Consider the following 26,586-nt stretch of genomic DNA (forward strand, 5'->3'; position numbering starts at 1 on the left):
CTTGAACTGTTAGCTAGAGCAATAAAACAATTAAGGAGGTCAAGGTGATACAAATTGGAAAGGAAGAACTCAACGTTTTGCTCTTTGCAAATGATATGATACTACACCTAAGTGACCCTAAAAATTCTATGAGGGAACTCCTACAGCTGATAAATATGTTCGGAGAAATGGCTAGATACAAATTAACTAAAAAAAATCAGTATCTTTCATATTTACAAAGTATAAAGAGGCTGAAAAATAATTATTTTTAATTCATCAAATAATGTTTTGATAAGTTTCTTGGAACACACATATAAAAGTGTATGTGTACACACACACACACACACATATATATATATATAGTGCTTGGTATTTTAAATAATGTTCACATTCATATGTAAATTTTATGTTAATGATAATTCACTAGTTCATCCTTTTTTGTGTTTTTTTTTTCACTTTCCTATTTTTTTGTTTTCAACACGTACTGTCCTCATTTTGGAGATGGTTTTTGATTATTATAATACTCCATAATGACTCTCCAACTGTTTTTTTAATCAATCTAACATGAGCAGCTTGTAATTAATATAACCAAACAGGTAGCATTGTTATAATGGAATACATAATATTCTGTAAATGAGACACACCACAATTAACCTCAACCCATAGTCATTTAAATATTGACTTTATTATAGCATCGAACTTCGTAATGTTGAAATAAATATTCTTGTATAAATATGCATGCAAATGTCTATTTCTTTATTTTAGTGGACTAATTTTAAAAATAAAAAGGGTAATTACATGAGTAATGGCATATAAATAATTGTTTCTTATATTTTCTATTTCATTTCCCAGCATTGCCAATGAACAGCACACTTTTCTAAGCTTAAAATAGAAACCTACCAATTTTATATCATTACTTATTTGACAACTAATCAAGTTATAACTTATTTTCAAAAGCTATCAGATTTATACTTTTCTAGATTTGTTAGCCACCGGGTTTAGAGACTTCTGGAAATGATTCCACTTTATATGAGTAGTAATTTACTGATTTTTAATGATTTCCTTTAAGTTTCTCTCTTGTTGAAATGAGGCCTTTCACTACAGAATACGAATGAAAAGTATAGGCCTAGTAGTGCAGCTCCTCAAGACCAGCAGTTCTACAAGACGAAGTAGCGGGGTGAACTGTCATTTCAATGTAAGATGAGCTGTAGAGTGAGGTGCTGTCCAACTTGCTCAGTTTAGACGTTGATTGTATCTAAATAAAGTGTGAAAGTGAAGCAAGCATCTGTGGGCATAGCTGAGTGACAAAGACCTTCTCTAGCAAGCATAATGTTATAGGTCTAATCACAAGTACAATAACCAAACAAAAATATTAATAATTAACATATAAAACATGAACAGATAGTAACTAGTGTTACTCCAATCAATGCATCACATTTGTTAGTATTCTCTTTCAAAATAAACCATGAATTCATACATTCAATGTGGAAAACTACAAAAAAATACTGCTTCCTTTATGTATGAATCTCTGAAGACATGTGAAGAATAATTATCACCATCACATTCCTCATTCTTGACCATGCCTTATAAGCAGAACATCTTAAAATGCTGCTTTTATTACATCTACTTGATTTCCAGATTCTTTTTCTGGCAAAACATAATAAAAGGCATCTGGCATAGAACCAGCAGCTTCTCCTCTTTTGCAATGACTTTGGGCAATGTTTTAGTCTCATTAATATATACACTCTGAGAGCAGAAAAGAAGTAGTGATCCTTAGTTTATCATCTGTATTATTTTTTCTAGACTCCATTACAGTTATTTTTATATAATTGTTTTGGTTTCTTTTAGTTTCACTCTTAACCAGGCTGTCATATAAATAATTGAGACCCTACATTTTTTTTATAATAAGCTTCACAACACAAGAACTGAGCAGTTATTACTGCATTCTTTTTAAATTTTTCATTTTTATATTAATTATAGTTTATTTATTTTGTATTTCAGCTATACCCCCCTATCTTATTTCCTCCCAATCCCACCCTTCCTCACTCATCTCCTCCCATGCCCCTAAGAGGGGAGGTCCTCCTCCCCCTTCATTGACCCTAGCTCATCAGGTCTCATCAGGACTGGCTGTATTGTCCTCCTCTGTGGCCTGGTAAGGCTGTTCCCCCTTATGGGGGAAGTGATCAAAGAGCCAGCCACTGAGTTAATGTCTGAGACAATCCCTGTTTCCTTTACTAGGGAACCCACTTGGACACTGAGTTGCCATGGGCCATACCTGTGCAGGGGTTTTAGGTTATTTCCATGTTTCTCCTAGATGGAGTATCAGTCTCAAGAAAGACCCCTGGGCCCGTATTTCTTGGTTCTGTTGCTCTCCTTGTGGAGCTCCTTTCCCCTCCAGCTCTCTTTTTTTAATTAAATTTTTATTTTTTAATATTAATTTCAGTTTATTCACTTTGTATTCCAGCTATAGCCCCCTCCCTCATTCCCTCCCAATCCTACCCTCCTTCCCTCATTTCCTCTCTGCCCTTCTCTAAATCCACTGATGGGGGAGGTCCACCTCCCCTTTCATCTGATCCTAGTTTATCAGGTCTCTTCAAAACTGGCTGCAATGTCCTCTGTGGCCTACCAAGGCTGCTCCTAACCTCCAGGGGGCGGGGAGGGTGTCAAAGAGCCAGCCTTTGAATTCATGTCAAAGACAGTCCTTGTTCCCATAATTAGGGAATCCACTTGGATACTGAGCTACCATGGGTCCCTCCAGGTCTTTATATCTCCCTCTTCTTTCAGAAGATTCCCTGCACTCTGCCCAAAGTTTGGTTATGAGCCTCAGCATCTGCCTTGATACCCTCTTGGGTAGAGTCTTCCAGAGTCCCTCTGTGGTAGGCTCCTCTCGTATTCCCAGTTTTTTCCCTCCTCTGATGTTCAACCTGTTTGCTCCTCTAAGTGAGGATTGATCATCTCTCCCAGGGTCCTTGTACTTGCTTAGCTTCTTTAGGTGCACAGATTTTAATATGTTTATTCTTTACCCTCTAGGCTAATCTGGTTTCTTCCCAGTATATATCCCAGGATACTTGTACTTTATAGCTTTCCTGCTGAGCTCTCTCTCTCTCTCTCTCTTGGTGTCTCCTGAACCTCTAACTCAGGCTGAATCTTCTACTTCCTCTCCTCTAACTTTTTCTCTCCTGGCTTGCAGGAAGCCCAGCCTTATTCTCTCCCCTTCTCAGTGATTGGCTGTAAGCTGCTTTATTGAAATATCAGGGGACCATTGGAAAGCAGAGTTTATACAACATTAAAACAGGAGATTATCAGAACAAAGCTTTCAACTAGATATGGGGGACACAAAAATCAGCATTGGAATTACAAAATAACCGTATGCCTTAAAAACTCCTTTAATTTTATTATGTATAAACACACGGGTTTTTTTGTTTTTATAGTAATCAACTGTTGTTTTTTCAATGTCTCTGGATTTGTGTGTAATAATTTTTTATTGAAAATATTTTTTCTCACAAAATATATTATGATTAACATTTTCCTTCCATCAACTCCCAGATCTTCCTTGCCACTCAACCCTTGTCGATTCATCCCTTTTTTGACTCTTAATAGAAAACAAATATGCTATCTGGCATAATGATAAATTAAAATCTAATAATATTAAACAAAAACTAATACATAAAAATGGACAAAAACAAACAAACAAAAAATTGAAGAAGAAAGATCAAGAGGAGGCACATGAAAGAGAGACTCACTAATTCCCACACTCAGGAATACCAAAAAAGCAATAAAGTAGAAGCCATAATACACACAGAAAAGAACCTAAAGGATAAGAAGAAGGAAAGGAAAAAAAATAGCAATAAAAGGCAAGGGAGACATGACATAATGAGACAAAGAGCCTTGAAGATGTGCTTGAGTTCATTTTCTGTTGGCCATGTACTGCTGGACATGCGTGCTAGCCTTGTTTACTCAGAGACTCTCTCAGAGGAATCTAACATTTTACTTACAAGGCGTTATAAACTGGAGATTGCCTCTGGGTTAGGGATCAAAATAAGTGTCCACTTCTGTCAACTCAACTGCCCTATCTAGTGCATAGTCATGCAGGCCCAGTGAATTATGTTTCCGACTCTATGAGTTCATATGTAGATTATTGTTGTAGTTTAGATGGCCTGCTTCCTGGTGCCCCACATCCCCTCTGGCTGTTATGTTTTTGCTGCCTTGTCTTCTACAGGGTGCTCTTTACCCTGAAGTGAAGGATTTGATGGAGATGTCCCCTTTAGGCTTGAGGGTTCCAAGTTCTCTCACTCTTGCTTAATGTCCCGCTTTAGGTTTCTGTATTTGTTCCCACTTACTATAGCAGGAAACTTCTCTGATGATGGCGAAGCAATCCACAAATCTATGAATACAGAATAATATTAAGTAGTAGTCAATTTAATGCAACATTTTTTAGAATAGTAGAATTTGGTTTTACCATAGGACTCTGAACTATCTGGTTCTTGGTAACCTAAGCAATGTAAGTATGAGGTTGATATACTGCACACTACCAAAAAGAACCCATGAACAGCTCAATCACAAATTCTATGATTTTTAGTGGTGTCCTGCCTGCAAGATATGCTAGTACCATGATGACACAAATTATGTGGGAGTAAAGAACACGTATTTGATTTAACTTAAGGGCCATTCCACGAAGATGGAACCCAGTCCTTCCTGTACCAAAAACACTAGTGTGTAGGGTAGAAGCTTAGGGAAGCCTCTAGTGTACTAGGTGTCCACCTACCCTTCAAATGGTCTTTCACTTTAGCTACCTCCCACCACATTCCCTCCTTTGTACCCTTCTTCCCTCCCCTTCCACACTTGATCCTCTCATTGTAGTCTCCACCTTTGATCCATCCATAACTATGTATTCTATGTTTTTTCCTATGGTGATCTATCTAAGCCCCTTTCTCCAATCTCATATTCCTTGATTTAGCTTTGTGATTCTATAGATTGTAGCTTGGTTATTATTGATTTTATAACTAATATCCACATATAAGTGAATATAGACCATGTTTGTCTTTTTGGTCTGAATTTCACTTACAATGTTATTTTTTTTTCCTTTTTTGATCCATTTGCCTGCACATTTCATGATTTCATTTGTTTTCACAGACTGAGTAATACTCCATTGTGTAAATGTGCCATAGCTTCTAGATCTTTTCTTGTTTTGATGGACATATAGGGTTGTTGGTTTTTGTTTTTTTATTTTTTGCTTGTTTGTTTTTTTATAATTTCTGGATATTATGTGAAAGCAGTAATTTACATGGTTGTAGGATGAAGCATCCTTTCAGTATATGGCCAAGTGTGGCATAATTGGATTTTTTTGGGGGGGTTAAGGGTTTATTTTATTTTTAATTTTTAATATACTTTATTTCAATTATTATTATTACAATTTATTCACTTTGTATCCTGGCTGTAACTCCCTCCCTCATCTCCTCCAAATCCCGCCTTCCCTCCCTCTTCCATCTGACCCTAGCCTATCAGGTCTCATCAGGGCTGGTTGCATTGTCTTCCTCTGTGGCTTGGCAAGACTGCTCCTCACCAGGGTGAAGTGACCAGAAAGCAGTAGACTGATTTCCATCTTCCTTATGAACTGCCACATTAATTTCTAGAGTTGCTGTATGAGTTTGCACTCCTAACAGAAATGGAGTAGTATTTCACCTATTCCTCATCCTTGTCAGCCTAAATTGTCACTTATTTTATTGATCCTAGAAGTTCTGAAATGTGTGATACAAACTTTCAAAGTAGTTTTGGTTTTCTTTGATGGCTAAGGATGTTGAACATTTCATTAATTTTCACAACCTTTTGAGTTTCTTCTTTTATCTCCATTTAGATCTGTAGCCCATCTTTTCTAGATCCCACCGTTTGCCTGCAACTTTCATGATTTCTTTGTTTTTAAATGCTGACTACTAATCCATTGTGTTCCACAGTTCTTCAACTGAGGGACATCTGGGTTGTTTCCAGCTTCTGGCTATTAGAAATAAAGCTGCCATGAACATGGTTGAACAAATATTCTTGTATTCTTGAGCATCTTTTGGATATATACCTAGGAATGGTATAGCTGGATCTTGAGGTAGCACTATCCCTAATTGTCTGAGAAAGCACCAATTGATTTCCAAAGTGGTTGTACAAGTTCACATTCCCACCAGCAGTGGAGGAGGGTTCCTCTTTCTCCACATCCTCTCCAATATGTGTTGTCACTTGAGTTTTTTTATCTTAGCCATTCTGATGGGCGTAAGGTGAAATCTCAGGGTTGTATTGATTTGAATTTCCCTGATGACTAAGGATGATGAACATAAGTATATTTTTGTGAGTTAAGACTATATACAGATACTTTGATGAAAGTATTTACAAGCTGTAGGAGATTCTCAATAGAATTTTTAGTCACTTATGTATACTATTATATACACTTATAGGGGAGGTCCTCCTCCCCTTCCATCTGACCCTAGTTTATCAGGTCTCATCAGGATTGGCTGCAATGTCTTCCTCTGTTGCTTAGCAAGGCTGCTCCTCCCTTGGGGGAGGGGGAAGAAGGTCAAAGAGCCAGCTGTTGAGGTCATGTCAGACACAGTCTCCGTTCCCCATACTAGGAAAACCCACTTGGATGCTGAGCTGCCATGGTCTACATTTGAGCAGGGGTTCTACGTTATATCCACGCATGGTCATTAGTTGGAGAATCAGTCTCAGAAAAGAACCCTGTCTGTGCCCAGATATATTTGGTCCTTGTGGAGCTCCTGTCCTCTTTTTAAAAGAACATTTTAAATTCAGTTTTTAGTCCTAGATTATAGAATATAATAAAAAAATAATTTTTACATATATATATATATGTATATATAGGACTTAATATACATATATATATAGTACTTAAGCACAGCATACAGTCTTTTTGTTAAACAATGATTTCATTATTAGGCATAATAATAGGAAATCATAGTAAATTGCAGATGATTCTAAGTAATCATCACTAAAGTATACAGGATTTATAACTGCAAAGTGACATTGTCTGGAAACATGTGGTTACTGATGTCAGATGCTTACTTTGCATTGTCATCAGGAAGTCAGGCAGTCCTTTCCATCATTCCCAGCTATCTCAGGACATATGCCTTCACTCTCAAAGTCATAACACCACAGCTTTCTCAAAGCAAACTAGAAACCAAATTCCATTAAATAGCAATGATGAGAACTGGCATTTCCCTCTCTCTCTCTCTCTCTCTCTCTCTCTCTCTCTCTCTTTGACAGCAAGAGCTTTATTATTATTTGTACATTTGACATAGTCAACAAGAGTGTGGAAAATAGTCTATATAGAATCTGGAATTCAAAAAGATATTTTCAGTGTATATATTTATATGGGGTGTTTGTTTATGTATGTGTTGCTCTTGTATATTTATATATGGAGTGTGGATGTGAATGTGCATGTATATGAGCAGTAGATATCACCACTGGATTTGTTTTTAATTCAGCAGCTCTATATTATATTTTTTGAGACATGGTTTCACAGAACCTGCAGCTCACTGATCTCAGCAGACTCCTTGGCCCAACATATAGACATATTCATAGAACTTTTCTGTCCCTCACATTCCTGTTGTAGACAGTCAGGACTGCATGTGGTTTTACACAGCTGCTTGTGAGCTGAACTCAGTCCTCTTGCTTGTGTGCCAAGCCCTTTACAAACAATCATTTCACCAGCCCTTTGAGTACTTTCAATTATGTTCCTTTCTACGTCTCTTTGTAGTCACATATTCCATTATGTTACTAGTTTAGGGGAACTGAGAAGTTTCTTAATACTTAATTTCCATTCCTCACAAAGGTTCTTTTTTAAATAATCAGTGAATTTACTGATATGTTGCATAACATTTTGTCATATAATTACATACATAAATTTGAAGAATTATTTTAATTGTGTTTGTATCTTCAAATTTTAATTTGTGGCTTATAGAAATATTACAGAAAAAGTCAAGAGGTATGTTGTTATGACTGCTTAACTTCAGTAACAAAAGTGAAAAATTTAAAACAGGAAGATTTTAAGTATAAATCTATCTGAATATTACTATCAAAATGTAAATATTTTACTTATTTCATTCTGAATGTATCTTCAGATATCTTGCTGTATTAATGAAAATATGTTTTGTAAAAATATTTTTCAAACAGTAGTTTTTAATGTAGGTTTTTAAATCTATTAACAAATCATTTTTAAAACAATGATGAAACTTTTTTTTATTAACAGTTTAGAAGTGTATGTTATTCCCAAAGGATAAATTTATTCTCTCCTTGCTTGGTTCTTCCTTGCTTAGCAGAAACCCTTTCTGTTGACTGAACCACATTGGGTCCTGATGACCCTCGTCTCTCCCTATTCTTCATGGCTCTATAGTTGGGCTGAACTAATCCAAATTCCCACTGATACAAATATCAGACTAGGATCTGGGCAATTGATATAGATTTAGGATGATAGGAAAGGTCTTTTCCGAGGTTGTGAATAGTCAGGGTCATTTCACTTGGTGCTAGAAAGGGTCAGCTTTTATTACTATGTCAATAACAAAGAAGAAACTGTCACTAGCAAAGAAACATAAAGTATTACAAAGTTAATTTAAACTCCTAAATTTAGCTCTTCTTGAAGGAAACTTTTGATTTCCATTCAAATTAGACTATAAAGTTCTTATCTAAGATACAGTTAGTTTGTTTCTGTTCCAATTGATTTTTAAAAAATGAGGTAAGTGCTCCCTTTGGCAGCACATATACTAAAATTGGAACAATACAGAGAAGATTAGCATGGCCCCGGCGCAAGGATGACATGCAAAATCGTGAAGCGCTCCATATTTTTAAAGCTGGATCTCAATGACAAAAATAGCAAAAGGCCTACACACACATGGAAACTGAACAACTTGCTACTAAATGACAGCTGGGTCAGAGAAGAAATAAAGAAAGAAATTTAAGTCTTCCTAGAATTCAATGAAAATGAAGGCACAACATACCCAAACTTATGGGACACAATGAAAACAGTGCTAAGAGGAAAGTTCATAAAACTAAGTGCTTTCAAGAAGAAATTTGAAACATCTCATGCAAGCAACTTAATGGCTCACTTAAAAGTCCTAGGGAAAAAAAAAAAAGGAAGCAGACACACCAAAGAGGAATAGACAGCTGGAAATAATCACTCAGGGTTGAAATTAATAATTTAGAAACAAATAAACCTATTCAAAGAATCAGTGAAACCAAGAGCTGGTTCTTTGAGAAAATCAACAAGATAAAAAAAAAAAAAAAAACCCTTAGCCAAACTAACTAAAAGGCAGAGAGAAGCTATTCAAATCAACAAAATCAGAAATGAAAAGGGGGACGTAACAATAGACACTGAAGAAATCCAAACAGTAATTAGGTCTTACTTCCAAAGTCTATATGCCACAAAATTTGAAAATCTAAAAGAAATGGACAATTTCCTTTACTGATTCTGCATGCCAAAGCTGAATCAAGACCAGGTAAACCAAATAAATAGTCCTTTATCCCCTAAGGAAATAGAAGGTGTCATCAAAAGTCTCCCATGCAAAAAAAGCCCAGGGCCATATGGTTTCAGCGCAGAATTCTACCAGACCTTCAAAGAAGAGCTAACTCCAATTTTCTTCAAACTATTCCACAAAATAGAAACAGAAGGAACACTATCAAATTCATTCTATGAAGCCACAGTCACCTTGGTACTTAAACCTCACAAAGACCTAACAAAGACAGAGAATTTCAGGCCAATCTCCCTTGTGAATATCAATGCTAAAATATTCAACAAAATTCTTGCAAACCAAATCCAAGAACACATCAAATATATCATCCACTCCGACCAAGTAGGCTTCATCCCAGGCATACAGGGGTGGTTCAGTATATGGAAATCCATCAAGGTGATCCACCACATAAACAAACTGAAAGAGAAAAACCACATGATCATCTCCTTAGATGCTGAAAAAGCATTTGACAAAGTCCAACACTCATTCATGTTCAAAGTCTTGGAGAGATCAGGGATACAAGGCACATACCTGAACATAGTAAAGGCAATATACAGCAAGCCTCTAGCCAACATCAAACTCAATGGAGAGAAACTTAAATCATTTCCACTGAAATCAGGGACAAGGCAAGGCTGCCCACTCTCTCCATATCTCTTAAAAAATGTTCTTGAAATCCTTGCTAGAGCAATACAACAGTTGAAGGAGATCAAGGGGATACAAATTGGAAAGGAAGAAGTCAAAGTATCACTATTTGTAGATGATATGAGAGTATACCTGAGTGACCCCAAAAATTCCACCAGGGAACTCCTACAGCTGATTATCACCTTCAGCAAAGTGGCTGGATACAAAATTAACTCAAAAAAATCAGTAGCCCTCCTGTATACAAAAGACAAAAGGGCCGAGAAAGAAATAAGGGAAACAACACCCTTCACAATAGCCACAAAGGACATAAAGTCCCTTCGTGTGAATCTAACCAAGCAAGTCAAAGACTTGTATGAAAAAAATTTCCAATCTCAAAAGAAAGAATAAGAAGAAGATATCAGAAGATGGAACAACAAGAATCCCAGAATTGCTTAAACAATTCTCTACAGTAAAAGATCTTCAGAAGATATCTCCATCCCTGATCTCAAGCTGTACTATAGAGCAACAATACCAAAAACTGCATGGCACTGGCATAGAAACAGACTGGTGGATCAAGGGAATCAAATAGAAAACCCTAACATAAATTCACACACTTTTGGACAGCTGATTTTTGACAAAGATGCCAAAACCATTCAATGGAAAAAAGATAGCATCTTCAACAAATGGTGCTGATCTAACTGGATGTCTACATGTAGAAAAATGCAAATATATCCATACTTATCACCCTGCACAAAACTAAAGTCTAAGTGGATCAAAGACCTCAACATAAAATCAGAAACACTAAACTGCTTAGAAGAAAAAGTGGGGAAGAACTTGAACTCATTGGCACAGGAGAAAACTTCCTGAATGGAATATCAACAGCACAAGCTCTAAGAGCAACAATCAATAAATGGGACCTCATGAACCTGAAAAGCTTCTGTAAATCAAAGGACACTGTAGACAGAACAATATGACTGCCTACAGATTGGGAAAGGATCTTCACCAACCCTATATCTGACAGAGGGCTAATATCCAGTATATATAAAGAACTAAAGAAGTTAAACACCAAAATATCAAGTAATCCAATTAAAAAATGGAATACAGAGCTAAACAGAGAATTCTCAATAGAGGAATACCGAATGGCAGAGAAACACTTAAAGAAATGTTCAACCTCATTAGCCATCAGGGAAATGCAAATCAAAACGACCCTAAGATTTCACCTTACACCCATCAAATGACTAAGATCAAAAAGTCAAGAGACAACACATGCTGGAGAGGGTGCGGAGAAAGGGGAACCCTCCTCCACTGCTGGTGGGAATGTAAACTTGTATAACCACTCTGGAAAGCAATCTGGCACTTTCTCAGACAACTAGGAATAGCACTTCCTCATGATCCAGCTATACCACTCCTAGGCATATATCCAAAAGAGTCTCAAGTACACAATAAGGACATTTGTTCAACCATGTTTGTAGCAGCCTTATTTATAATAACCAGAAGATGGAAACAGCCCAGATGCCCCTCAGTGGAAGAATGGATGCACAAATTGTTGTATATCTACACAATGGAATATTTCTCAGCAATAAAAAAAACAAGAAAATCATGAAATTTGCAGGTAAATGATGGGAACTGGAAAGGATCATCCTGAGTGAGCTATCCCAGAAGCAGAAAGATGCACACAGTATATACTCACTCCTATAGACATATAATATAGGATAAACCTACTAAAATCTGTACACCTAAAGAAACTAATCAAGAGGGAGGACTCTTGCTAAAATGCTCAATTCCTATCCAGAAAGGCAAAGAGGCTGGACATTAGAAGAAGGATTAAAGAGGGAACAAGTCAGGAGCCTGACACAGAGGATCTCTGAAAGGCTCTGCCCTGCAGACTATCAATGCAGATGCTGAGGCTCATGGGCAACTTGGGCAGAGTGCAGGGAATCTTATGAAAGAAGTGGGAAACAGTAAGATCTGGAGAGGACAGGAACTCAACAAGGAGTGCAACAGAACCAAAAAATCTGAGCACAGGGGTCTTACCTGAGACTGATACTCCAACCAAGGACTATGCATGGAGATAACCTATGACCCCTGCACAGTTGTAGCCCATGGCAGTTCAGTAACCAAGTGGGTTTCATTGTAATAGGATGTCTCTGACATGAACTGATTGGCCTGCTCTTTTATTACTTCCCCCTGAGGGGGAAGCAGCATTACCAGGCCACAGAAGACAATTCTTGATGAGACCTAATTAACTAGGATCAGAAGGAAGGAAAAGAAGACCTCCCCTATCAGTGGACTTGGGGAGGGGCATGCATGCAGAGGGTGGAGGAAGGGAGGGATTGGGATGGGAGGAGGGATGGAACCACAGGGGGGATACAAAGTGAATAATGTGTAATTAATAAAGAATTTTTAAAGAATGAAAAAAAAATGAGGTAGAATAGAGGGTCTTATTTTCTTTTTAATTCTTTCTGTTGGTTGCCTATATTTTTAATATTCTTTTTTTAATTGTATTCGTATGGACACCATATTACACTTTGACCTTTCAAAACAGCATTTATATGTAAATCATTTTTCATAATTTTGTTGTTTTAAAAACAGATACAAGAACTCATAATCATCAGTTCCACTGAGTCACAGTTTTATGCAGTTCATATTTTATACAGTTCATATTCAAATGTCCATCCTTCACAGCACATTATCACAATTGTTAGGAAAATGGACTGCCATGACCAGAGATGTTACATTTCTGACAAGGGGAGGACCAGGGAGTGGTTCTACTAGAAACACGAGATTAGATATAACTGAAAATATTCCAGCCACAAATGCATGATGAGGGCTCAAACTGACATTTAGTATGCTTTGTATTGTAGAAAATTAAACTAGCCTCCTACACAGAATATTATGGTGAACTCTGAAACAGTTAGCTTCTCCTGATTCAGTGTCCTACTATTTTCTGGTTGTGCCAAAAATAAACAACCAGCAAGTGATTTAACCTTTTACAATATAATTTACACTTAAAAATGGGGCTGAAATATCACTGGAATAAGTTTAAAAAGAGAAAACACATGACTCTTTATTTGAATATGGGAACACAATATATGACTCTTCATTTGGGTACGTGAAGACAATGTGTTACTTCAGAATTTGAGTACTTGTGTTAAGAGTTGAAGTGCTTGGAGATTATGATTATCTGCTTTGATACACTGCTAGGTAGAGTCTTTCAGAGGCCCTGAAGGACCTTCCCTATCAGTGGACTTAGAGAGGGGCAGGGAGGAGATGAGGGAGGGAAGTTGCCATTGAGAGGAAAAGAGGAAGGGGATACAGCTGGGATACAAAGTAAATAACCTGTAATTAATATAAAAAATAAGAACTATTAAAAAAAAGAGAAATGCATGGAGGTAACCTAAATCCCCTGCTCAGATGTAGTCCATGACAGTTCAGTCTCCAAGTAGGTTCCCTAGTAAGGAGAGCAGGGGCTGTTTCTGACATGAACTCAGTGACTGACTGACTCTTTGATCATCTCCCCCTGAGGTGAAGGGGGCAGCCTTACCAGGCCACAGAGGAAAACAATGCAGCCATTTCTGATGAGACCTGATAGGCTAGGGTCAGATGGAAAGGAGGAGGACCTCCTATCAGTGGACTGGGGGAGAGGCATAGGAGGAGAAGTGGGAAGGAAGATGGAATTGGGAGGAGAAGAGCAAGAAGACTACAGCTGGAATACAAAGTGAATAAATTGTAATAAAATATTAATATATTTTTAAAAAGAATGTAAAAGTCCATGTATTCCACTCCTCAGCCAATAAAATCTCAGTTGTGAAAGAGGAAAGAAAATACAAGAGTTCCTTAATCCCCCTCTACTAGCAGTATCAAGTCAGCCATATTGGTCAAATAACTTTATTAATCTTAGCACCTGTGAATTAATGCCATTGAATTAAGTTATGGCATCATTAAGTTTGTCCTTAAGCATGAGATTGATTGAAATCTTTTGAAAGTAGCACTAATTATTTTTCTTACATAATTAATTAGAATGCTAAGGCCAAGTTTCTTGGTTATCACTCCAATCAGATGGACTAATAGAAACAAATGTGAATATTTTATTAATTTTCTTCTGTAAAGTTTTTATGGCTAATAACCTACAATTTTACTTAATTATATATAATCACTTGAATTGCAAAAAAAGAAGCTAATAAATCCAATGAATAAGTACATTATTTTTAATGGTCCTGAAAGATCTAAGTAGTCAAATGTTCTTCATACATAATAATCAAAATGTGCTTTCTCACAGGTTATGCAAAAGTCAGATTATGATATGTTATGGAATTAATATTTTATCCACTCCATAAAAAACATATTTTAATTTCAACCTGTAATATAATATTATTTGAAGAAGGTGGTTGGGAGGAGCATTAAGTTTTAGATGAGCTTAGTTATGCTATTTTTCTTTTGGGTGAGTGGTTTTCTTTCTTTTTTCTGTTTTTAATATTTTATTATTATTAATTACACTTTATTCATTTTGTACCCCCCCCCATAAGCCCCTTCCTACTCCCGTCCTGATCTCACCCTTCCTCCCCTTTCTGCATGCATGCCCCTTCCCAAGTCCACTGATAGGGGAGGTTCTCCTTTCCTTCTTTCTGATCTTAGACTATCAGTTCTCATCAGAAGTGTCTGCATTGTCATTTTCTGTGGCCTGGTAAGGCTGCTCCCCCCTTAGAGGGAGGTGATCAAAGAGCAGGCCAATCAGATTATGTCAGAGGCAGTCCCTCTTCCCATTACTATGTAACCGACTTGGAAACTGAACTGCAATGGGCTACATCTGTGCAGGGGTTCTAGGTTATCTCCACGAATAGTCCTTGCTTGGAGTATGAGTCTCTGGGAAGTTCCCTGTGTTCAAATTTTCTTGTTCTTTTGCTCTCCTTGTGGAGTTCCTGTCCTCTCCAGCTCTTGCTATTTCCCACTTCTTACCTAAAATTCCATTCACTCTGCCTGACAGTTGGCCATCAGGCTCAGCATCTGCTTTGATAGTCTGCAGGGCAGAGGTTTTCAGAGGCCCTCTGTGGCAGGTTCCTAGGTTGTTTCCTGTTTTCTTCTTCTTCTGATGTCCATCCGTTTTGCCTTTCAGGATGGGGATTGAACATTTTAGTTAGGATCCTCTCTTTTGCTTAGTTTGTTTAGATGTACCGATTTTAGTGGGTTTATCCTACGTTGTATGTTTATATGAGTGAGTATATACCATGTATGTCTTTTTGCTTCTGGGACAACTCACTCAGGATGATCCTTTCCAGGTCCCACCATTTACCTGCAAATTTCATGATTTTCTTATTTTTCATTGCTGAGTAATACTCCATTGCATAGCTGTACCACACATGTAGAAAAATGAAAATAGATCCATACGTATCACCCTGTACAAAACTGAAGTCCAAGTGGATCAAAGAACTCAACATAAAACCAGACACATTAAATCGGCTAGGAAAAAAAGTGGGGAATACTCTAGAACTCATTGGTACAGGAGAAAATTTCCTGAACAGAACACCAACAGCACAGTCTCTAAGAGCAACAATCAATAAATGGGACCTCATGAAACTGAAAAGCTTCTGTAAAGCAAAGGACACTGTCATCAAAACAAAATGAATGCCTACAGATTGGGAAAGAATCTTCACCTTTATCTGACAGAGGACTCATAACCAGTATATATAAAGAACTAAAGAAGCTGAAAAGCAGCAAACCAAGTAATCCACTTAAAAATGGGGAACAGAGCTAAACAGAGAACTCTCTGTAGAGGAATATTGAATGGCAGAGAAGCATTTAAAGAAATGCTCAACCTCATTAGCCATTAGGGAAATGCAAATCAAAATGACCCTGAGATTTCACCTTACACCCATCAGAATGGCCAAAATAAAAAACTCAAGTGACAACACATACTGGAGAGGTTGTGGAGAAAGGGGAACCCTTCTCCACTGCTGGTGGAAATGTAAACTTGTACAACCACTCTGGAAATCAATCTGGCACTTTCTCAGACAACTAGGAATAGTGCTTCCTCAAGATCCAGCCATACCACTCCTAGGCATATATCCAAAAGAGGCTCAAGTACACAAAATGGATATTTGCTCAACCATGTTTGTAGCAGCTTTATTTGTAATAGCCAGAAGCTGGAAACAGCCCAGATGCCCCTCAACTGAAGAATGGATGCAGAAATTGTGGTTTTCTTTCTAATTGCTGTAGTTTACCTTTGATTTCTTTACATTGTTCTATAGAAAAGGAAAGAATCTATACAAACGGATTTATTAAAGCACAGAATGAAATTACTATGGCCAATGTTATTCATTAGCATAAACTTTCTTTGAAGGATTATAGAGCAGTTGGTATTACATAAAATAGCTGCAAACAACTTTCAGAGTCCTACATGCTGAAATAAATAAGGGGTGTTGGCGGTCTTATGAAGAGGTTAAAAGAAACATTAGGGGAAATGTGTGTTCTCAAATAAGAACAGGGAAAAAATAAAACAACCACTGAAAATCCAGAGAAGCCCCTAGCAGAGTCTGACTATGATGGTACCCTAAACCAGGTTTTTCTAATATATAGACTGTAGAGGAATTTCAATCCAGCAACATGGCTGGGATCACATCTAAATAACTTCTGTGTCTATTGATCTGGCTAGATTGCAAATACACAATGGATTATGCTATGATATGGCTAATAAAAAGACATGCCTTTATACACACCTTCAATACCGAGATGTCTAATAGAGGGGCAAAGTAACAAATCAGAGAAAGGCTTGACAGAATAAGTCAGAAAGAGGGTATGCCAAACCCTCATGAAAACAGTCAGGAAAGAGAGGCTTTTTAAGAGTAATGCAGGGAGAGATAGAGTTGAGTTCAGTTCAGTGCAGGGCAGGTGAGTTCAGTTGAGTTCATACAGTTCCATTCAGTAAGTGAAATCGGTTCAGTTCAGTCTGTGGAATTCAGAGGCCGTTATTATAAGCAGAGCAATTCGGTGACAAGTAGGAGAATCCAATTGGAATCAGTCAGCTGGGAGAGGAATGTGAGCCAGAACAGTTGAGTTGTATTAGCCAGCCAGAGTTCAGAAAGAGCTAGAAAGGATGAGCTTGTTCATCAGTAAGTCTAAGTCACAGAAGAGTGGCCTAGGTTAGCAGAGGGAGGCTGGGAGCTGAATCTTTCAAGGCTCACAGAAGTCAGAGTGTATGAAGTCTAGAAGCTTCCCGGTAGAAATACTCTCTCTGTAATCAGCACTATGTATTCATAGCGCTTTGGTATGGCTCTCATCTCATTCCCTCATCTCAGAAAACAAAAATAATGAACAGTGTAAAATGAACTTCTGTTGTTGACTCCCTTGTAATATGACAATTTGTTATGGTCCTTAAAGCAGATGATAGTATACAAGATAAAAGTTGGCTAATATGACTACATATATGTTAAAAGTATATGGTCATTAATAGACAATGTGAGGAAAATAAAATAGATATTACAAATCATGCATTATTTACCTGTCTTATTAGTGCAACAAAATATCTATACAACCACCTTCAGGGAAAAAAATGTTCATTTTTACTTTACCTTGCAATGCAAGAGTAGAGTCCATCGTGGCATTGACCTTGTAGTGGAAAAAGTTTGAAGCAGATGCTTACAACCATCCTCAGTCAGGTAGCATACAGCCTGCCATGGCAGAGACAATATAGTAGCAGTACTTTGAGGAAAAGTTTTACATTGCTTCCAGCTTACATCCTTACCTACTCAGCTTGTGATGACTCTCATCCCTCCCAATTATTCAAGTCCCTGTACAGTTGCACTGAACTAATCCCAATTACCTTTGATACAGTCATCACACCAGGATCTGGGCTTTTAATATATATTATGAATGAAAGAAAATGTCTTTTCTAAGGTTATAGATGGGACATTTTACTTGGTGGTAGAAAAGGTTGGCTATATACAAGTTAAAAGCAAATAGTCATTTCTGAGTTCTGGCTATGGTGAATAAAGCTGCTATGACCATAGTTGAGCAAATGTCTTTGTTGTATGGCTGAGCATCTTTCAGATATATACTCAGGAGTGGTATAGCTTGATGTTGCCCACCTACATGTCCCTCAATAGAAGAATGGCTACAGAAATTGTAGTACATCTACACAATGGAATACTACTCTGCAATTTAAAACAAGGAAAGGATTAAATTTTCAGGCAAATGGATGGAAGTGGAAACGATCATCCTGAGAGAGATAAGCCAGAAGTAGAAAGACATACATGGTATATACTCACTTATAAGAGGGTATTATCCATATGATATAAGATAAACATACTAAAGTCTATAGTCCTAAAGAAGCTAAACAACAAGGAGGATCCTAGAGACGAGGCTGAAACCTCATTCAGATGCAAACAAGATAGACATCAGAAGTAAAAGACAGAGAACAGTACAGGAACCTTCCACAGTAGGGCTCTGAAAAAAAAAAAAAAAACAAAAACAAAAACAAAAAACAAAAAACTCTACCCAGCAGGGGTTCGAAGCAGATGCTGAAACTCACTGCCAAACTTTGGGCAGAGTTCAGGGAATGTTATGGAAGGAGGAGGAGCTAGAAAGACATGGAGGGGACAGGAGTTCTACAAGGAAACCAACAGAGCCAAAATTCTGGGCTCACGGGGTCCTGCATAGACTGATAAATCAAACAAGGACCATTCATGAAGATGACCTAGACCTCCTTCTGAGATGTAGCCCATGGGCAGCTCAGTCTCTATGTGGATCCCCTAGTAAGCTCAGCCAGGTCTGCCTCTGGCATGAACTAGGTTGCCTGCTCTTTGATCACTTCCTCTTGATGAGGCAGCCTAACTAGGCCACAGAGAAAGAGGATCTAAACAATACTGATGAGACTTGCATCAATTGGTAGGGGAGGATGACCTCCCCTAACAGTGGACATACTGGAGGGACATAGGGGGAAAGAAGGAGGAAGTGTATGACCAGAAGGAGATGAGCGCCTGGGCTACAGCTGAGATACAAAGTTTATAAATTGTAATAAATAATAATAACAAAGAAAAAAATTAAAAAGTATGTGGTCATTAAAAGAAACTGAGTAAAAGAAAAGGCAACTTACAGATGGCACATTAGTTGCTTGTTTTATTATCACAACAAAATTTTTTATGGTAGCAACTATTAGGAAAAGAAAAGTTTTTTTCAGTTTACAATCCAAGGCTTAATCCATGATGGTAAGGACATCATGCTGTAATGAGCAGAAGTTACCAACCATCATCAGTCAAGTAAAGAGAGGGGTGAATATTGGTGTTCAGCCTCTTTTCTTTTTTTATTTTATATTTTTATTATTAGTTAAATTTTATTAACTCTGTATCGCAGCTGTATCCCTCATTCCCTCCAAACCCTCCCTATCTCCTTCATCTCCTCCCTGCCCCTTGCCAAGTCCACTGACTGGGGAGGACCTCCTCCCCTTTCATCTGACCCTGTTTATCAGGTATCTTCATGACTGGCTGTAAAGTCCTCCTCTGTGGCCTTGCAGGACTGTTCTTCCCTTGGGGGATGGGAAGATCAAACAGCCTGCCATTGAGTTCCTGTCAAAAACAGTCAGTGTTCCACTTACTATAGGAAACCAATAGGTTACTGAACTACCATGGGCTTCATCCGAGCAGAGGTTCTAGGTTCTATCCATACATGGTCCTTGGTGGAGTGTCAGTCTCAGAAAAGACCCTGTGCCCAGATATATTTGGTCCTTCTGGAACTCCTATCCTTTCCAAGTCATACTAACTCCCCCTTCTTTCATATGATTCCCTGCACTGTGCCGAAGGTTTGGTTATGAGTCTTAGTATCTGCTTTGTCTTTCAGGGCCCTCTGCGGTAGGCTCCTGTCCTGTTACTTGTTTTCTCCTATGTCCACTGCCCATCCCATTTGTCTTTCTAAGTGAGGATTGATCATCTTACCCCGGGTCCTCTTTCTTGTTTATCTTCTTTAGGTATATAGATTTCATTATGTTTATCATATCTTGTAGGACTATATGATTGAGTATATACCATGTGTGTCTTTCTCCTTCTGGGATACCTCACTCAGAATGATCTTTTCTAGATCCCACCATTTGCCTGCAAATTTCAAGATTTCCTCGTTTTTGATTGCTGAGTAGTATCAAAGACCTCAACATAAAATCAGATACTCTAAATTGGTTAGAAGAAAAAGTGGGGAACAGCCTAGAACTCATTGGCACAGGAGATAACTTCCTGAACAGAACACCAACAGCACAGGCTCTAAGAGCAACAATCAATAAATGGGACCTCATGAAACTGAAAAGCTTCTGTAAAGCAAAAGACACTGTCATCAGACAATAACAGCCTATGGACTGGGAAAGTCTCTTCACCAACCCTATATCTGACAGAGCTCTGATGTCCAGCATATATAAAGAACTAAAGAAGTGAAAAAGGAATAAATCAAGTACCCCAGTTAAAAAATTGTGTATGGAGCTAAACAGAGAATTCTCTGGAGAGGAATATAGAATGGCAGAGAAACACTTAAAGAGATTCTCAACATCCTTAGACATCAGGGAGATGCAAATCAAAACAACCCTGAGATTTCACCTTACACCCATCAGAATGGCTAAGATGAATAATTCAAGTGAAAACACATGCTGGAGAGGTTGTGGAGAAAGGGGGACTCTCCTCCATTGCTGGTGGGAATGTAAACTGGCACAACCACTTTGGAAGTCAATCTGGTGCTTTCTCAGACAATTAGGAGTAGTGCTACCTCAAGACCCAGCTATACCACTCCTAAGCATATACCCAAAATTTGCTCAAGTACACAACAAGGACATTTGCTCAACCATATTTGTAGCAGCTTTATTTGTAATATCCAGAACCTGGAAACAACCTAGATGTTCCTCAATGAAGGAATGGATACAGAAATTGTGGTATTTTTACACAATGGAATACTACTCAGCAATCAAAAAGGAGGAAATCATGAAATTTGCAGGCAAATGGTGGGATCTAGAAAAGATCATTCTGAGTGAGGAATCCCAGGAGAAAGACACACATGGTATATACTCACTCATTTAGTCCTACAAGATATGATAAACATAATGAAATCTATACACCTAAAGAAGATGATAAACAGGAAAGAGGACCCAGGGTAAGATGATCAATCCTCACTTAGAAAGACAAGTGGGATGTGCAGTGGACTTAGGAGTAAACAATTAACAGGACAGGAGCCTACCACAGAGGGCCCCTGAAAGAATCTACCTAGCAGTGTATCAGAGCAGATACTAAGACTCATAACCAAACCTTTGGCAGAGTGCAGGGAACCATATGAAAGAAAGGGGGGTTTGTATGATGTGGAGAGGATAAGAGTTCCAGAAGGACCAAATATATCTGGGCACAGGGGTCTTTTCTGAAACTGACAGTCCACCAAGGACCATGTATGGATATAACCTAGAATTTCTGCTCGGATGAAGCCCGTGGTAGCTCAATAACCAATTGGTTTCCCATAAGGGAACAGGGACTATTTCTGACAGGAACTCAATGGCAACCTCTTTGACCTCCCACCCTCCAAGGGAGGAGCAGTCCTGATAGTCTACAGAGGAGGACTTTGCAGCCAGTCCTGAAGATACCTGATAAAACAGGGTCAGATGAAAGGGGAGGAGGTCCTCCCCAATCAGTGGATTTGGCAAGGAACAGGGAGAAGATGAGGGAGGGAGAGAGGTTTTGGGAGGGAATGAGGGAGAGGGATACCGAGTTATTGGCACAGGAGACAACTTCCTGAACAGAACACCAACAGCACAGGCTCTAAGAGCAACAATCAATAAATGGGACCTCATGAAACTGAAAAGCTTCTGTAAAGCAAAAGACACTGTCATCAAAACAAATAGACAGCCTACAGATTGGGAAAGAATCTTCACCAACCCTTTATCTGACAGAGGGCTAATATCAAGTATATATAAAGAACTAAAGAAGCAGAAAAGCAACAAACCAAGTAATCCACTTAAAAAATGGGGAACAGAGCTAAACAGAGAATTCTCGAAAGAGGAACATCGAATGGCAGAGAAACACTTAAAGAAATGCTCAACCTCATTAGCCATTAGGGAAATGCAAATCAAAACGACCCTGAGATTTCACCTTACACCCATCAGAATGGCCAAGATGAAAAACTCAAGTGATAGCACATGCTGGAGAGGTTGTGGAGAAAAGGGAACCCTCCTCCATTGCTGGTGGGAATGTTAACTGGTTCAACCACTCTGGAAGTCAATCTGGCGCTTTCTCAGACAACTAGGAGTAGTGCTACCTCAAGACCCAGCTATACCACTCCTAGGTATATACCCAAAATTTGCTCAAGTACACAACAAGGACATTTGTTCAACCATGTTCGTAGCAGCTTTATTTGTAATAGCCAGAACTTGGAAACAACCCAGATGTCCATCAACGGAGGAATGGATACAGAAATTGTGGTATTTTTACACAATGGAATACTACCCAGCAATCAAAAAGGAGGAAATCATGAAATTTGCAGGCAAGTGGTGGGATCTAGAAAAGATCATTCTGAGTGAAGTATCCCAGAAGGAGAAAGACAAACTTGGTATATACTCGCTTATATAGACCTACAAGACATGATAAACATAATGAAATCTACACACCTAAAGAAGATAATCAAGAAAGTGGACACAGGCGAAGGTGATTAATCCTCATTTAGAAAGACAAATGGGATGTGCCTTGAACTTATGACAGGAGTCTACCACAAAAGGCATCTGAAAGACTCTACCTAGCAGTGTTTCAAAGCAGACACTAAGACTCATAACCAAACCCTCGGCAGAGTGCAGGGAATCATATGAAAGAAGGGAAGTTCGTATGATATGGAAAGGATAGGAGCTCTACAAGGACCAAATATATCTGGGCACAGGGTCTTTTCTGAGACTGAAACTCAACCAAGGACCATCTATGGATATAACCTAGAACTTCTGCTCGGATGTGGCCTGTGGTAGCTCAGTAACCAAGTAGTTTTCCAAAGTAAGGGGGACACGGACTATTTCTAACAGGATCTCAAGGGCAGGCTGTTTGACACCTCCCCCCAGGGGAGGAGCAGTCTGTTAGGCCACAGAGGAGGACTTTGCAGCCAGCCCTGAAGATACCTGATAAAACAGGGACAGATGAAAGGGGAGGAGGTCCTCCCCTATCAGGGGACTTGGAAAGGGGCAGGGAGGAGACCAGGGAGGGAGTGTGGGGTTGGGGAGGGAATGAGGGAGCGGGATACAGCTGGGACACGGAGTTAAGAAAATGTAACTAAAAAGAAAAAATAAAATAAAAAAAAAAAAATAAAAAAAAAAAAAAAAAAAAAAAAAAAAAAAAAAAAAAAAAAAAAAAACAAAGAAAAAAGGAAAAAAAAACCAATTTAGTTATTTTTTCCTTTAAATCTTTTTGTTAGGGCATTGAAACTTTCACAAGTGCTATGCCAGTCAACATTCCTGACTGATTTTTTTGTTTGTTTGTTTGTTTGTTTGTTTTCTTTAGTTTTTAGAGACAGGGTTTCTGTGTATATCCTTGGCTGTCTTGGACTTGCTTTGTAGATAAGATTGGCCTTGAACTCACAGAGATCTACCTGCCTCTGCCTCCACAAGCGCTGGGACTACACGCATGTGCTATCATACCTGGCTTTAATCTCTAGTTTTATTTTTTAATTCTTTATTAATTATACTTTATTCACTTTGTATACCCCCTGGGGTTCCCTCCTTCCTCCTGTACCAATCCCTCCATTCCCCCCCCCCCTTTGCATGCATGTCCCTCCCCAAGTCTACTGATAGGAGAGGTCTTCTTTTCCTTCCTTCTGATTCTAGTCAATTAGATCTCTTCAGGAGTGGCTGCATTGTCTTCTTCTGTGGCCTGGTAATGCTGCTCCCTCCTCAGGGGGAGGTGATCAAAGAGCAGGCCAATCAGTTCATGTCAAAGACAGTCTCTGTTCCTATTACTATGGAACCCATTTGGACACTGAACTGCCATGGGCTACCTCTGTGCAGGGGTTCTAGGTTATCTCCATGCATGGTCCTTGGTTGGAGTATAAGTCTCAGGAAAGACCCCTGTGCTCAGATTTTAAACATGAGTATTTGTTGTTTATATCATACATAAGTGACTCAATAGTATTCATGAGCATTTCAATCCCTACACTATGTTTACTGTACTATAAGAAGGATACAGCTTTTCTGAAAAAAAAAAATTAACACAAAGTTCAAGCATGGGAACTTTTTAAACAACTTTAACAATTAAAAAGGAAAAAAATTACATGCGCATGCAGTTGTTATCTACAAAGGATTATATTCTTCTGATTATGTTGGCTTTAGCAAAAATAGAACTGTCACATATGTACCAGTGATCATCTGTGAAAAATGTACCTAGACCAACAAACTAAGACGTGAAAATCTAATTTGTTTTACATTGTCTATTAAAACTGAGATGAAACTGGGTTTATCATGGTTATCAGGGTATTATGGTCAATTTGTAATGTGTGGATTTCCACTTACCCATTGTAAGTAAAGAACACTAAAGTATCATCTCAAATAATGTATCTGGAGGAAAAAAAAATGTCTGGTCAAACAAAGAAAAAATGTATTAAATTAGTTAATTATTTCTATATCATGGTGAATTTGTCAAAATGCAGAATTTAAGGCTTTCTAAGAATCGATTCTTCTTGTAACTAAAAGTATCCTCTTTTCTGTAGGTATTATTTATTTTTTAAACTTTTTATTATTATCATTTATTACAATTTATTCAATTTGTATCCTGGCTTCGGCCCCCTCCCTCTTCTCCTCCCAATCCCATCCTCCCTCCCTTTTCTCCCCTTATGCCCTTCCCTAATCCACTGATAAGATGCAGGGGATCTTATGAAAGAAGGGAGTGATAGAAAGACCTGAAGGGGACAGGAGCTCCACAAAGAGACCAATAGAGCCAAATTGAGCCCTGGGGGCCCCGAAGAGAATGATACCCCAACCAAGGACAGTGCATGGAGAGGACCTAAAACCCAGGCTCAAATGTAGCCCATAGACTCAATCTCCAAGTGGGGATTGTAAGGAAAGCAGGAGCTTTCTCTGGTATGTGCGATTTATTTTAACTTTTGAACTTTTTATATTTCTCGCCCTTTAGTTCATTGTTCTTTCTCCTATTTCCAAAGTAAGGGGAACACGGACTATTTCTAACAGGATCTCAAGGGCAGGCTGTTTGACACACACACACACCCCCCCAGGGGAGGAGCAGTATGTTAGGCCACAGAGGAGGACTTTGCAGCCAGCCCTGAAGATACCTGATAAAACAGGGTCAGATGAAAGGGGAGGAGGTCCTCCCCTATCAGGGGACTTGGAAAGGGGCAGGGAGGAGACCAGGGAGGGAGTGTGGGGTTGAGGAGGGAATGAGGGAGCGGGATACAGCTGGGACACAGAGTTAACAAAATGTAACTAAAAAGAAAAATAAAAAAATAAAAATAAAAAAAAATTAAAAAAAAAAAAGAATTGTGCATCTCCTAAATGTGCATCATTTCAAAATTGAGCCTCATTGTATTTCTGATTAACACTATAATAAAAATTTGTTTAATAAATATTCTGTTGTAGTAAATAAAAATGAGTATAGGGATATGTAATGTTTATTATTTGCTGTAGGATTATCATGACAATATTATTTAACCCACTACCACAATTAAGAAGACACAGATAGCTGGTAAATTCTATAATTGCATTATTTGCCTTGGGCTGGGTAGCATTTCACCTATGCTGTCTCAATAACATCACCATCCGTTTCCAGGCCATCATCTAATGCCATCTGCCTTAACAATTCCTGTCTTGGCCACCTTCCACCCATAATCCCAAGATACTTTCTTATATTTTTCATCTTGGTGTTTTTCCATCCACACCTTCCTTGGAGTACTTCCTCAGAGCCCATGTGATTCCTTCTCAACACTAACCCATTGTAGTATCCTCCTGCCTCTCTTCCCATTTCTCTGTTTCCTGTGATTCTCTTGAACCCAAAGCCAGGAACTTGAGCCACACCTACCCCATTCTGACCTGCCCAGGATTTAGGCTTTTAATCAAGAAATCAGGTATAATGTCTTACAGAGGTTTACACAAGGATAGCTGTATCCAGGCGGTAACATGATCTTAAGGACCAGTAATTAGTATCACAATACAAGCCAAGCCCCAACAATATTCATATTACAGACAAGTATTTCTATCTAGTGAAAGACTTAATTTTTGATATTATTATTTGTCTTTTATGTAGTACCTCAAAATAGATCTTTTGTTGTATATCATGAGAATTACAGTACCCACTATATTCAAATTAAAACTCAAATAAATATTGCAATCTGTAACCACAAAAAGATTTCAATGAGATTAATGTAAAACCTTAATAACATTAATGTAGAATTACTCTTAAAAGTTAACTCTTCTTTAATTTCAATTTTTATTTATTCACATTGTATCCCAGCTGCAGCCCCCTCCCTCATTCCCTTTCTATCCCACCCTCTCTCCCTC

The 26,586-nt window shown here is 38.3% G+C and overlaps 1 protein-coding gene and 1 non-coding gene across 2 annotated transcripts in view; both read left to right on the top strand.

Annotated features, from left to right (window-relative positions):
- Csmd3 (CUB and Sushi multiple domains 3) overlaps nucleotides 1–26,586 on the top strand; it is a gene marked incomplete at its 5' end in the record, with an annotated part of 1,006,505 nt that overhangs the window by 371,688 nt on the left and 608,231 nt on the right. The window lies entirely within an intron of this gene.
- LOC129690922 (U6 spliceosomal RNA) lies at nucleotides 8,712–8,818 on the top strand. The gene has a single exon (XR_008722375.1). It is a non-coding gene; the product is annotated as a U6 spliceosomal RNA (small nuclear RNA).

This window comes from Psammomys obesus, unplaced genomic scaffold (genome assembly GCF_907164565.1).
Source record: "Psammomys obesus unplaced genomic scaffold, mPsaObe1.curated_primary_1811, whole genome shotgun sequence".
NCBI classification, from domain to species: domain Eukaryota; kingdom Metazoa; phylum Chordata; class Mammalia; order Rodentia; family Muridae; genus Psammomys; species Psammomys obesus.